The following is a 14,502-nucleotide window of genomic DNA, read 5'->3' as shown; positions in this document are numbered from 1 at the left end:
AGAAGTCTACCACAAGACTGAATACACAGTGCTGGCAGACAGTCGTATGTATTTTCAGCTTTGTGAAATCATGGACCTTAGGTATCTGTGTGATCACTGGCAGCCTGTGACCACTGGTGAACACGTGTCTCTGGAGCCCACTTATGAATTCCGTAAAGGATTTTTGCCCTCATTTATTTTTTTTTTTTACCAGAAGAACTAAACCAACTCCTTAATGTGAATTCAGTTTCAGATGTGTTAGGTTGGGCTAATGACTGATACTCATTATGGCAGATATTTTGAAGATATATGTTTCTATATGAGCATGCAGAAAACATTACTAGGCATCACTCATTAGACAAACTGCAGTACAATCAGACAGCTCTGAAACTTTTCCACTGGCACTTCTGTTATATTAATACAGAAACTACAAATAGGCTCTCTTTTTTGTCATTCATATCCTAAGAACTGCACTTTCTTACTGACTTGAAGATATGAAGCAAGGCAGATGTAGCCTGGTAAAAATATGTAAATATGATTTGATTTATCTGAAAGGTGTCATTCCATAGTTTTTTTTTAAGGGCGGCAATACTCTTGCTTTTAATTTCAAAATGTTATTTTGCATTTACGACAATTTCTGTTTCTCATTTGGTTTATTGTGATAATTCCTTATTATGTTTTACAAGCAAACTAGTTGATTACAAAATGTTAAAACCTCTGTCAGCTTCTTATTAAAACAGTATCAAATCCTGAAACCACTTGTTCAGCTTTTTCACTACCATTCTCTCCCAGACTCACAGTGAATCACTGAAAACTAGTGCTAAGAAAGAGAACACAGATTTCAGCATTTGTCCCCAAAGGAGTTGTAAATTGTTATGTCCAAATTGCTAAACATGTTAACATTTATACACATTCATATATGATATTTATATTTATACTTTGAAATCAAACTGGTGCAATATTACACATTCTCAGTCTTCATGTGAGATGATTTTGGATCCATGTCTGCAGCCTTGTCAAACTGTAGCTAAATTGGTAAAGGATTGTTAAATCAAAGCAACCCTTTTATATTGAGACTAATATTAGCACAAACATGGTCAGTCTATTTGTTCACACTTGACTGGATTTATGACAGCTTAACTATTTTGAAAAGCAAATGTCTTTATGATAATATAAGTGGATCCAGACTCAGGGATTATAACAATTTAATTTGTCTTTTTGTTTGTTTGTTTCTGGGTTCTGGTGTGTTTTTTTCATATTATTGATTTGGTCAAATTGTTGGGTGCAAAAATTGAATGCAGATCAGGCCTCAGATCATGCTCTTATTAGCAAACCAAACACTGGTGTTGTTTTTGTTGCTGACGTTGTTTGTTTTCATTGCTGTCTGAATGAGCCTTTTATGGTCTCTGCCTTTGCCTGGCTGACTGCACCCGATTGTATTTAATTACATTTACTCAGTAGTTTTAGCTGGGATCCCCGGCCATTACCTATCAAGTCCAATCGCTATTATTTAAATCCAATGACTCAGAATCAGAGAACTTATCTTCTACACAGTTATTGCCTAAACATCCAGCATAAACATGCAGAGATCTGGAGGACTTGTTCTGACTGCGCTGATTAAAGGCAAAGAGCAAGATGGATGGAGTCAGTTGTGATCAGCAGGCTACAGCGTCCTGCTGTGCTCCAGTCTCTGCCATTGTGCTGGGCTCTGGGTACCAGACTTGCCATGGTCCTCTCAGGTCTAAAAGGAAAGCTGGCTTTGTTTGCCTGTAAGCATCTGCAAACTGTTCTGACACATGATCTACCCTCTCAGCAAGGCCACTCATTAGGCTGATTATCACTTCAAAGTTTGTATTATCATCCATCTCTAAAGGCAATTAGGAATGGGTGGCTTTGAGTATCAGACACTGGGTGACACTAAGTGACTCATCTTTATTGATTCTTTTGTGAGCAGAGACAGTGATTGAGATGATAGGATTGCAGCCTACCTGCCCCTTTGACTGGTAAATACTGAAGAAAAACGGTGTGTAATTAACTGACAGTTAATATAGGTTCTGTTTAGTGTTCAGAAAGCACAATAGTGGAAGCTGCCCAAAAGGAACAAAGTAATGAAACTCCTTTGACAAGTTAAACTCTAAAGCCAACTGTGTAATTATCTGACAGTTAAAGGGGGGAGGGGAGGACTTGGTTTACTATTTATGAGACCAAAGGAATTCCTGCGCCTGAACAATGGAGACAGTTACTGACAATAATCATAACAGCTACACAAAATATTTGTTTGTGCAAGTCTGGCTTTCAAGTGAATAATGATCGGTTTCAGGGTCAGAGGAAGCCCTGTGGTTCAGCTCTGTGGTGCTGGTGCCACAGCTTCCCCTGGCCTGTCCGGCCGCTGCCCCTCTGCTGTGTTCTGCTGTGCTCTGCTCTGCCCTACACTGCCCTACACTGCTTTGCTGTGATGTTCACTTCTCGGCACTGCTCTGCAGTGCTGGGGCTGCGCGTCCAGAAATTAAGTTAACTGACAGAGCTGCTTGCATCAAAGGCCTACAGCCTGGTCTGCGCCCAGAAATGTATTGGCAAAACGTGATCCATCCTGGCTACTATCCACATGTAATGTTCTCCTGCTAACAAACTCTTCCCTTTTCCAGCACGGTAATAAATATACCTTTTTATTTAGTGACACAAGCCTTCAGCCAGAACAAGTCGATCAACACCGAGGTATTTCAGAAGCACACTTACTGGTCCTCCACTGCAACATGATAAGCTATTCTCCACATACGCACTCTCCCACGATGCAATATTCCCTGCAGGAATAGCCAGCCTGGCAGCATTCTGAATTCTTCTGCATGAAAGTCACAGTAAAAAAAGGAAGAAAAAGTCAAATTCATGTTCCAGTGTGAACTGTACCGTTTTGGAAAAGGGTATATTCATAAGGTGCTAAGGAGAGAGCTACTGACTTTTAAAGTTCACAAAGAAGGAGTCTTATTACTGGAATGAGCCTTCTGGTAGGTACTGAAGTCTGAAAGAGATGATCAGGGTGTGCTGTTGGAAATGTCAGGCTACTAACTACCATGGAGTTTCAGAGGAGGTCTTGTCAGAGTCTTTAGGGTGGCATTTTGTGGACTGAGGCTGTTTAATATTACTTGTGATTTCATCACCCTGGGTGCGTGGGGGTTTCTTTTTTAATTTCATATAAATTGTCAATGAGGAAGTAATGTTTTAAGCTTCTTTGTGAACTGAGCATCTCAAAATGCGTGGCAGACTAAACAAGAGAATGTCTCCATGAGATGGACAAAGAGAGGGAAACCTGTCGGCCTGCAAATTTTAAATAGTACATGCATATTCTGTGTATAAATGTAGAATAGGTGGCTTCTTGAGAGGACGCTGCTCTGTGTTTTCCTGTCCTCTTCTGTTGATTTCCAATTGGTGTCTTCCATACAACAGAGAAAGTCTCTGGGGACACGTAGAAATGATGGCTGGGACTTTTTGGGTGGTCGCTGATGTAAGTAATTTCCCTACTGCTAGCACTAGCCACATCTAGTTGGACATGCTCACAAAAGGGATGAAAATGATCTGTGAAGTTTGTGGGGTTCAGCAAAGGCTCAAACAAGGGAAAAATTAGAATGACATAAAGAGCTGTGAGGTTAGGCATGGGAGAGAAGGTAACTTGATGGAGGAGGGGATTCAGTTAAATGGGGTGGTTGAGTCTTCAAGCAATATCAACATCTTGTGGGAGTGAGAGACTGGCAAGACTGTATGGATAGACATCTGAGGCATGTACGGGTTATCTACTTTTAGTCATCATGGTGAATAATGAACAATACTTTAAGGCTGGAAGATGTCTAGATGTGTCAGCAGAGGACTAACCAAACACAAGGAAAATATTGCAGTTGTACATGGTCTTCCTGAAACTGCTGCAGAAGCAGAATATTGTACCAAGTTTGGATACACATTCTCCCAAATGAAAACGCTGACAAGGTAGAAGTTGCATGGAAAAGAGTCCTGAAGATCTATGTGAAAGACTAAAAATCCTAATCTATTTGATTTATCTAAAAGAAGCTGAAGTCCAAACAAAACCTCCACTACTAATTTGTAAGGAGCATTCTACTTTCCCTGTCTCTCACTTTTACCTTCTTTCCAATTTAATCTGATCCAAACAAATTGTACACAAGCAGTCATTTTCATTTAGGACTTGTTCACTGAGATACTTAGCAAACAATCAACTGACAAACAAGATAAGGACAGCAAAAGAAAGATAAGCTTTTGTTTAGATAGTGGAATCACAGATAAAGACCTAAGCAGGCCTGCACAAACTCAAGAACCACTGATACTATCTTTTAAGCTATGGCACTGTGGTTGCTTCCATTGTATTTACTTGCCATACATAGTAATAAAGCCTAATTTACAAATAATTTTCAATGTGCATAATCCAACCTTTTCTTCTTTTGGTTGAAATTGAAAGAAGTAATCTGAAAAATGTATTATTTGCTTTTGAACCTTTAGGGGTTTATTCTGGAAATGGCAAAGCAGAAAAAAAATTATTTACCCAAACTGTCAGGAAAAGAGGAAACAGAAAAGTTACAATGTGGGAGTCACTCTTTCACTAGGACTTGATTTTATTAGTGGTGTTGGAGAGCTGATACCGTAACTATAAATGTAGTACCATTTCTATAGATAAAAACACCACCACAAGGGACGTGCCGTGCTTCCAAGGCAAATATTTCAAAGCACTTTATAAACGTTAGCAGAATAAGCCTCACAGCTTCCCTGCGGCGTAGGTAGGAGAGATTAAACCCTCCTCATGGATGGGCAAACTGAGTTACAAAGCAACCAGATGACTGACCTGAGGTGAAGCAGCAGGTCCAGGAAGGTGGGGACTCAAAACCTGACATCCTCACACACTCTCTGCTCCCTAACCATAGGACCTGTACTTCTATAACAGTTGATGTAAAGTAATAGTCTCTAGATGAAACCCATAGAAAACTGCAGTCCCTGAAGGTGTTTATTTGGCACCTTTCATGAGCGCTGCAGCCACACCATTCCTTTTGAAAAGCACACTCCCATTTAAAATGCGCTTTAGCAATTTAAAATGTCTTTAGCAATTAATTTATTCTGTGAGAAAATATGTGTGTACAATTAGAATACAACTAAATATACAATTTGATGAATGAACCAAATATTTAATTTGAGGAATATGAACTTTACTAGCAAGTTTTGCTGAAAACATATATTTAAATGTGTTTCTGTTGAACATCTATACAATATATACTTGCATAAAATGTTGATGGAATGTGTGCACTGTTATAAATACAGCCACAAATGATATTTAAATATGCACCTAAGGATATTTTAAACATAAGGAACTTAGAACTTGAGCCTACAGTTTCTCCATGTCAGAGCAATAAGCTTTTTGTAAATTTTTGTTGGCATAGCTTTGTGTATCTGAGGTAAAATGTCTTTCCTTTAGTTTGTGTCATACAGAAGCATTAAACCACCACTTAGGCAATCATCACTGTGCAATGAGAATGCTGAAATATCCTACGGACAATCTAAATAGTGGACATACATGCCAAGAACTGGACTGATGGAAGCCTTATGCTGACTGCAAACACTTCACCGTTCCTGTGACTGTCTCAGCCAAGTCACTGTACATGGACTCAGGTGTTCACATGCATTTTAAAGAGCTATGAAAAGAGATGTTGTGCTTGTCCCCTCTTATACCTGTTCAGACGATCAAAGCAGAAGCAGACATAAAAATTTCCCCATGTTTTGTGCAACAAAACTCAAGGATGATAATTTGGCTGCTGGGGAGCAGGTTGGTAACTTATTAATATAACACAAAAATAGAGAGGCAAGGGAAAGGAGAAGTTCAGGGCATCCTGAGGGGAATAAGGTGTGAATCTGATGCAGTGAAATGAGACTGACTAATGAAAGGATTCAAGGTGCCTGTGATGGATACCATGGTCAATATGGTGGATAGTGACCATAACAGCAGTGTTTTGAACAGGCAGACTGTATGTACAACAGACAGGCAGAGCTGGGGACAGGAAAGGAGGAGAAGGAGAAACAACTTAATGATAGAAGAGCTAAAAATCAAGCAGAGAAGTGGAGGGAAATGTGAGCCATGCTGTGGAAACATTAGGGAGAAAGTGGTAATACATTTTTGCTGTAGTTTTGGTGTTTGGAATGAAGGACAAGGATAAGCTGAGGAAGAAATAAAACTTCAAAGGAAAGCATTCTTAGATCTAGATCTGGCTCCAGGTTTCACACATCCTCTACTCGGGAGTTTTGGCTCAGCTCACAAAGGGAGGAGCCATTGAAGACTGGGTTCAGATTCAGTCACATTAAAGATGCAAGGTTTTGGTTTAACACCATCTTAAAAGAAAGCCCCATATAAACCAGCTTGGAGTTAGGTCTATATAAAGGGCAAAATATAGAGTATTATGGTGATTGATATTTGTTTGGGAGTTAAATTTGTTCTGCATGAAAAAGCCAGGGAAAGGGTTCCTCTTCTCTGATTCAATGAACAGAAGGTAATTGAAAGATCTCTTTATGGCAGGATTTACGAGCCTCAGTCGTTTTGAGCTAAATAATAATGCATTTGCATCGTAAGTGTATCTAATTTGAATTTCGCTTCCTGCCTAAACACTTTGAAAAGATGCATGCCTTGAGGTGTCTGCCTGAATAAAATTCCTGTGGAATTGAGGCTAACAAATAAAGTATGTCGCGGTGTGTTAGAATCTGCTCTGCCCTGGAGAATAGCTCCCCTGATAAACTGTCTGATTTATAATGACAACTGCTCCCACTGTTGTATACAAGTATACCTTACAGTAATGGGGAATTAAAGAGGCTTTCATGTGAACCAAATATTTAGCTTTGAAGTCAGTGGGAGCTGAGAGAGCCCAGCACCTCACAGGATTAGTCCCTTGGGAATTAACCTTTTCACCTTACTATAGAGGAAGGATGAAATTTTAAGAAGGGATTTTAATGCTGTGAGTGTACTGAGCAATAGGAGAGATGGGAATTCATAGCAGTGAATTACCTTTTACTTCAACAAATCCTGGGATCATTCTGTAAGACTACATGACTTTCTCCGCACCTTGTCCCTGACAAGACTTACACAGAATTAGTTTTCATAAAGAATGTAGCCTGAGGTCCTTTGTCATAAGCTTGATCATGTAATATATGACATATAAAGAAGGGACTTTATGTTTTAAGTTGCTGTGTTAACTGAATTATCAGCACCACATCAGTTGTGCAGAAGCAATAACAGTTTTTTACATTTTCCTGTGAGAGACTTCCCATCTGCTTTTTGCCTTCTGTTCGCAGCTTGAATTAACAAAAGCAACCATGAAAATCCAACTCATTCTGCAGTTTGTCTGTCAAAAGTGAGCGCATTTTTTCCAGGTATTCTTTTGTTGATGATGATATTAAAAGTGACTTTTAAATTGGCTGTTGTGAAACAAACAGAATCCGCCATTGAAGGAAAAGACAAACTACTTATAATTAGTTCTGGCAGCTGGAGGATGGCACTCCTGCTGTTTCTGCTTCTGGCACTGTCAAGTACATCATGTCACAATGCATGAATTATCTGAGGTCAGCTCTTCCACACCCCCAAATTGCTACCAATTATTAATTAATTAGTATCATTATGGGACTGCCTTAAGGGCCCTATCAGACCCCTTGAAATAAATAAAGTGACTAAGAAAGAAAAGAGGTAGAAGTGATTAGTCATGAGTAAAAGAGGCAATTCTAAGGACGATCTCATATGGGTCCAATCTTGCAGGATACCTAATGCTTCCCAACTGGCCTCAAATGCTCTCCTCATGATCTCCAAAGGCGTTTGAGTTGCATGGGAATATAAATCACTTGTTGCATGTTAACGTACTTCTCATGGCTAAAATTTTGCTATTTAAACATTACTATCCAATTTTACTGGTTTTATTGTATCTTTCTTCACCTGCTCTTCTTCTGAAGGCTTCATTTACATTACTTCAGGAGCTGTATCTCAGAAGACCTGTAGTTATATACTAAATAGTGCTATAGCTAGTATTTTGTCATCTGCCCTGTGAAATGAACTGAAGAACGGAATACTGTGAAGATTCCCATGCAATTCAAAAGTTAAATTACTTAGAATGGGGTTTAACAGAACAAATGCAATGACAGGGGAAGAAAGATGCAGTTTATTAACTGATGATTACAGATTAGGAATGATTGAGACAAAGTCTCTAGTCCTACCTAAGTACCACTTCAGCAGTGTAAGACCTTATTCATGGAAAGCCAACACCATCAGCATATACCACACTCATTGTAAACGTGCACAAATAAATACATATCTAATGCACATGCCTACTGCAAGGACATCTGGTTGTGCAAAATAAAGGATGCGCAAAGTTCAACAGATTGTGATTGTGATACCATTCAAGTTTTCCAGAAGTCTCCAGTCATTGTAAAGTGCTAATTATAAAATGTCTAAAAATATGAGATGATGATGTCTAAAATGATAGTGAGTCAGATGTTGTGGGGCCAGAGAAAGAACTGAGACTCTGTGGCTATGTGCTGATTGCATGCTTCCTGTCTACAGAAAAGTATGCCTGATAAAACTATTCATCAATTGCTGTAGAATGAAGAAGACGAGAACAGCCTTGATTGATAGACATTTATAATGAGTTAGTAAATAGCTCTTTAGCTCCAGTAAAAAGCAAATGTATTTTTAGGGGATAAAAATAGAATTTGTCATGAAAGTATTTTGCAGTGTAAAACACAGGAAACAGACATTTGTAACTTACATTTTTCTAGATCATTTATCACTGCAATGTCAGAGGACCAACGTTTTTGAAAAGCTCAGCACACACCTAGGCAGGTAGGTGAGATTTGCATTTCAAAACTGCTTGGGATACAATGGATCCCATGGTAGAGATTATGGGGAAAAATCTTCTTCTGTCAAGTGGTGCTCAACTCTTTGAAGACCAACCACTTCTTTTGGCACAAAAAGATTTCATGCCTTCCTAAAACAATTCCTAAGGATCTCAATTCTACATGTGGGAATAAGTAATTAAGCAATTAGAGCAATTCAGTAAGTGACTGTAATCTCTGTTTTCAAGTCTGCTTCTTGCACGTGTTACCACAAAACTTCAATGGTAAGTCTATGCTGTTCTGCCTTAAATATTTTCCAGAAACATTTCTCAGAAATAGGGGAACATAAATAAGGCAAAAGAGCTAATCTCAGTCATAAGTGATTTAAACCATGGATGCCCATTATTGTCTCAAAAGAGCTGTCTTAGAGAAGCTATTAAAAATATATTGCTGCTATTATATGTAATTGCTGTAATTGTATTTTGGGTCCATAATAAAGTGAGGTGGTTTATCAACACATTCTCTTTCTTCCAAATGCATTGCAATTCTGATGGGTAAAGCCACAAGTAAAGAAGTCTAAAGAAGAAAGGGGGAGTGAGTTCTGGGGAGAATAAACAAAAAAGGGAATTTTTCAAGCAAGAGAAGGGCATTCCCTGAGTGGATTCTACTTCCCTTGAAATTGGATTGCTTTGTTAGATACTTACAAAATGTGGCTTTTTTCATGCAGACAATACCGAAAACATCAACCTCAGCACAACATCCCCCCATCCTCAAATCCAGTTTCTATGTTGACTTATCATGCAATTATTACTTTTTAACTCGAATGGTGCTTTTGCTTAGAAAGGGTAGTAAGAGTTGAATAAGGACTTAAGAATATGGCCTGCCAAAGACAACAAAATAAGGGGCCTGATATATAATTTTGCCATTCTACTATCCAGTATGATGGTTTTGCTTTTCCAGTTTTCAATTTAATCACTATTCAGTCACAGCTGTGCTCTAGGATGCCTTTCCAGGGAGCAGTTATACTTTCAGTGTGTCATTTGACCTGGCTATTAAGAATTATATCACCTGAGACATTTCATTCCAGAGAAATGCCCCCGTGGCTGTAGCTACACTATCAAAAAAAAAAAAAAAATTTTTTTTTTTTTTTAACTAATTAATTACTGTAAAAAACACATTTCTGTGCTGGATTTTGATTTCTTCTGAAATACATGTGAGAGCAGTTCAGAAGCAGTAACTTCTGCAAAACTGCACTGGCATTGGTTCATATGAACATATTAGACAAAAAAAGAGTTCATGTCGTTGATAAATGGTGACATTGGGCTTGAAACTGCAACATCAGCACAGTCTTCCCAAAATACCTGCAAAAACGGACAAGATTTTCCACCCATGAGCTGTATCTGTTCTCCAGTATGCTGATGTGAATCCAAAGCTACTTTTTCCAATACTTTCTAAATTAAATGGAAGAATACATTCTCTTGTGATGTGTCATGATTTAAACCCAGCCAGACAGCTTGTTCACTTACTCCCAGTGAGTGGTGCCGGGCTGGAAGCAGTTGAGACCTGAGTCCCCCACCCCCGGGGGCTCTCCCCTTTCCTGCTCCCAGAGGGATGGGGAGGAGAATCGAAAGAGTGCAACTCCCACGGGTTGAGACAAGAACAATCCAGCAACCAATGTACAACACAAATCACCACCGCTACCACCAACGACAACAATGATAAGGGAAAATAACAAGGGAAGAGAATACAATACCACCCGCTGAAAAATGAGTCCGACCCAGAAGACCCCGTGTCCTTCCAGGTAACTCCCAGTTACCCCCCACCCTGGGCATGACGTGCTGTGGTATGGAATACCTCTTTGGCTAGCTTGGGTCAGGTGTCCTGTCTCTGCTTCCTCCTGGCTTCCCCTCCTCCCTGGCAGAGCATGAGCCTCACAAAGTCCTTGGTCAGGGTAAACATCACTTAGCAACAACTGAAAACATCGGTATTATCAGGACTGTTCCCAGGCTGAAAGTCAAAACACAGCGCTGCACCAGCTACCAAGAAGGAGAAAAACTGACTGCTACTGCTGAGCCCAGGACATGATGTTACCTACATGCAAAATGGTTTTCTGCAAGCATCTGTTGTCCAAAACAGTCTGAAAGAGAACTCCATTATATTGTGACAAACACCATTAAAGAATGGGGATTTTTTGGTGATTTTTGTAGAATTTGGATGTTCATAATAAACTGTTCTGAATAGGGTTATCTTCTGTGCCTCATGTTCTAATGTCTTGTAGTTGGAGTGCAAACAACCCCATTAGTCATTCCTGTGCATTGTTTCCTTTACCTGTTCTCCATTATTAAGCTCTCCGAAGAAACCACCTAATCTTTATGCCCACTTTTGGGAGATGTTTCCAGAACAAGCAATATGATGGACACAAGTATGATGCAGAATCTGCCAAACTGCAACGTACTGTGATCACATTTGAATAGGCACACTAAGGGCACTGGGATTTATGGCCAATTCCTTCACAGACAAATGTAGACTAAGGAAAATGTCTGATGACATTCCTGTGGTTTTGATGTGGCATGTCAGGCATGCTTTGTCTTCTCAAGCACTGGGTACATTGTACCGCAAGTAACAGATCCAGACATGAGAGGTAACCTGCTACTGATAAGAGCCATATTAGATTACTTTCAGAGGAGACAAAAGAAAAGCCCCAGAAGGAAACGTACTTCAAATCCCAATCTTTTTTTTTTTTTGTCACATAAGATACAGTGAAGTTAAAGCATTACTTGTTAGCAGAACCAATACAAGCTCTCGCTTTTTTCTCAAGAAAACAACTTCCACCACAACCACCCTCAATTGGTTGGAAATTAAAAATATGTAACACCTTTCAGAAATAGTAACTAAGTAGGTAAAAGAACATTTTGTTTTAGATGTTTTCTTTTACCATTACAGGGGCTGTGCCATGTGTTTTAGGGCATCAAATTAGGTTTCATGAAGCTGGTTTTTGAAAAGACAGTAGGAATGGAAATATTGCCATGATCTGTGCTCATTATAAGGGGAAATGTTTTGCATTTGAACATTCCCTTCCACTGTTGTGTGTCCAGTTAATGCTCTAGCTGTGCCTGAGAACCAGACTATGAACCTAGCCAGAAAACAGCTATAAAAACAAGAAACGTGGACTACTCTGTTTTGCATTTGCACTTAACTCAAGACGAAGATAATAATAAGAAAATTGGGTTTAAAATGTTTTGGACCTAACTCTGTCAGGCATTTGTGCCTCCCTGTACAGGCATGTACTAAATTGTACCTTCCCCAAAATCTTTAGAGATATCAGTCACCCCACAGAAGTCCATGAAACAATTTTTGTACTGCAGATTAAGGACCAGAAATATGCACTTTAGGTGTGTATGGTCTTGTTTGTCACAGCTCTGTGTAGTCTTTTTATATTGAGTGATTTGTGCTCCTGGAGAAGTGCCTGGCCACACGAGGTAGATGGTTATCCTTATAGCTGCTCTTGTCAGCTGTGCCTGATGAGCTCAGTGCTCTGATAGAGACAGACTAAAGTGGAGCCACTGCACTAAGAGCTGTGGTTTCACCTCTTCAAAGCTTTTTTACTCTTTTTTGGGTGGCTAGAGACCAATAGGTTAATAAAAAGGGTCTGCAACTGTGCCTCAACTACTGCTCAGAGACAGAAACATCTGTGTTCTTTCCTCCACATTAACAAGGTTAATTTGGAAGGAAAAACATGAAGTCCATAAATATCTCCCAAGTAGTTATGAAGAACCAAGGACTTATTAATAGAACTGGCTCCTTTTCTTACCACAGTTTCTTCCTATCAGAAAGTGTAATTTAGTTGACCAGAGTATGTCTGGTCTCATTTTCTTGAGGAAACAGTTGATTGAAAGTTTTTTTACAAGAAAAATAGGATAAAAATGTATTTAAGTCCAACATAAAACAAATTTTTCACATTTCAGTTATAAATGTTCTACATTTTCTGTATAGAAAAAAACACAAACCTAATGTTCCCTGAAAAATAAAATCTTTCTAGGTAGAAATGTAGATCTCCCCTTTTCCACTGCCCTCCCCCCCCCCCCCCCCCCCCCCAAATACATGATGCTATGCTGATGACCTCCCTATAAATATATATCATTTTATTATTTATGCTGTCACACAGAAGTATTGGGACTGACAGCTCTTAAATCTGAAAAGGCTCAGCAATGCAGTCCCATACATTTCTGAAATGCCAAGAAGAAGAAATGTAACCACATCCTGTTGAGTATCTCTGGGTAGTAATGACATGGTGCAAAACTTTGAGAGTATGTGTCCCAAATAGTTAAATTCTTTGACCAGCTTCCTGTTCTTTGGTGCCAGCTGCCATATGGAACCTCTAAAATCTTCCCTGATCATTGGTGGAGAATTTTGTATGTATAACTCAAAGGTAGATCTGAATGTTTTCCATGAACATTCGTTCAGACATCAAGTTCAAAATGATTATCTCTTGACAATGAAATGTAATGCATTTTGCTGGTGCAGGTGAGCCACTATTTGTCACAATAAGAATAAATCTGATTTTTTTTTCCTACGAAGCCCAAACTTTCTTAAGAAAATAAATACCTAATAATGTTATGCCCCCAGAGGTTTTCTTAGGGGAGTTTGAAATTCCTTGGCATTTTCACTTGTCCCATTTTTCCCTGGTTGGATATTTTTCATTAGACTAGTGTTGTGTCAGCCTTGTCCCCATCTCAGCCAAAATGCAGAAAAAATTTCTAAGTAAGTCACACAAGAGCAAACTTATTTGAGCCCTAGGGTCTGGTGTCTTCCCTGCTGAAGTCAGTGAGAGTCTGTTAATTGATTTCAAGGGGAGCTGGATGAAGTCCTAGTATCAGATATAACTGTTTGGAGAATTTTTGGCAGGTAGGGTCCAGATAAGCAACTAAACATTTGATTCATTATCTGAACCCAATTGAATTGAAGGTTCATCCATCATTTCTTTCTGCTTTCCAAGTTCGTAGCCCAGGGATTTATCTGCTCCTCTTTCATCAGTGAATCACATTACTAACATGATTATTTAAAGCAATGCAGAAGCAGAGCTCTCCCCAGCACTTTTAGTGAAGTCTCTTGCAATACAGTAGGTAGAGGATTCTGTTGAAGGAGCACTGAGCACATCTGACATAAAAGCATCCCCTGACTCTTTTCCTCTGGTTTAGCTGAACAGTCTGTGCTGTCTAATATCACCTCGGCAGTCTTGGCTGGGTATTTAAGCAAGGGACTTCAGATAATCCCTAGCCTGAATCCCTTGGAGTCTTGAAAAGTTTAGACCAGTAACTCTTAACTTTTTGTTCCAGGTTTCAGCATTTTTGTAGAAGAGCTTTGCTAATAAAGGAGATTCTGAGTTCTATTGCCCCATTTTTAGTAGTTAGATGATAGAAGGACTATGTTTAAATGACACACCTTAAATTGCATTTGCAGTGAAGTATTTGTAGTTTCTGGTTGTACATATATGTTCTGGTAGTAATCCAACATTTTAAAGAGCTATATATGTTTAAAGCACTTCAGGTCACCTTTTTTCACAACTGTGTAACACATGAGGATGCTGTTTCAGCTTCAGGGTTCAAGGGTCTCCAGGGACTGGGGACACTAGAGTCTTTTGGGTTGGACAAACCAACAATCAAACGAGGC

Source organism: Pezoporus wallicus, unplaced genomic scaffold, assembly GCF_028554395.1.
Source record: "Pezoporus wallicus isolate ANWC-B61680 ecotype Strahan unplaced genomic scaffold, APGP_CSIRO_Pwel_v1 scaffold_13239, whole genome shotgun sequence".
In the NCBI taxonomy this organism is placed as follows: domain Eukaryota; kingdom Metazoa; phylum Chordata; class Aves; order Psittaciformes; family Psittacidae; genus Pezoporus; species Pezoporus wallicus.
This window is presented reverse-complemented; position numbering follows the sequence as displayed.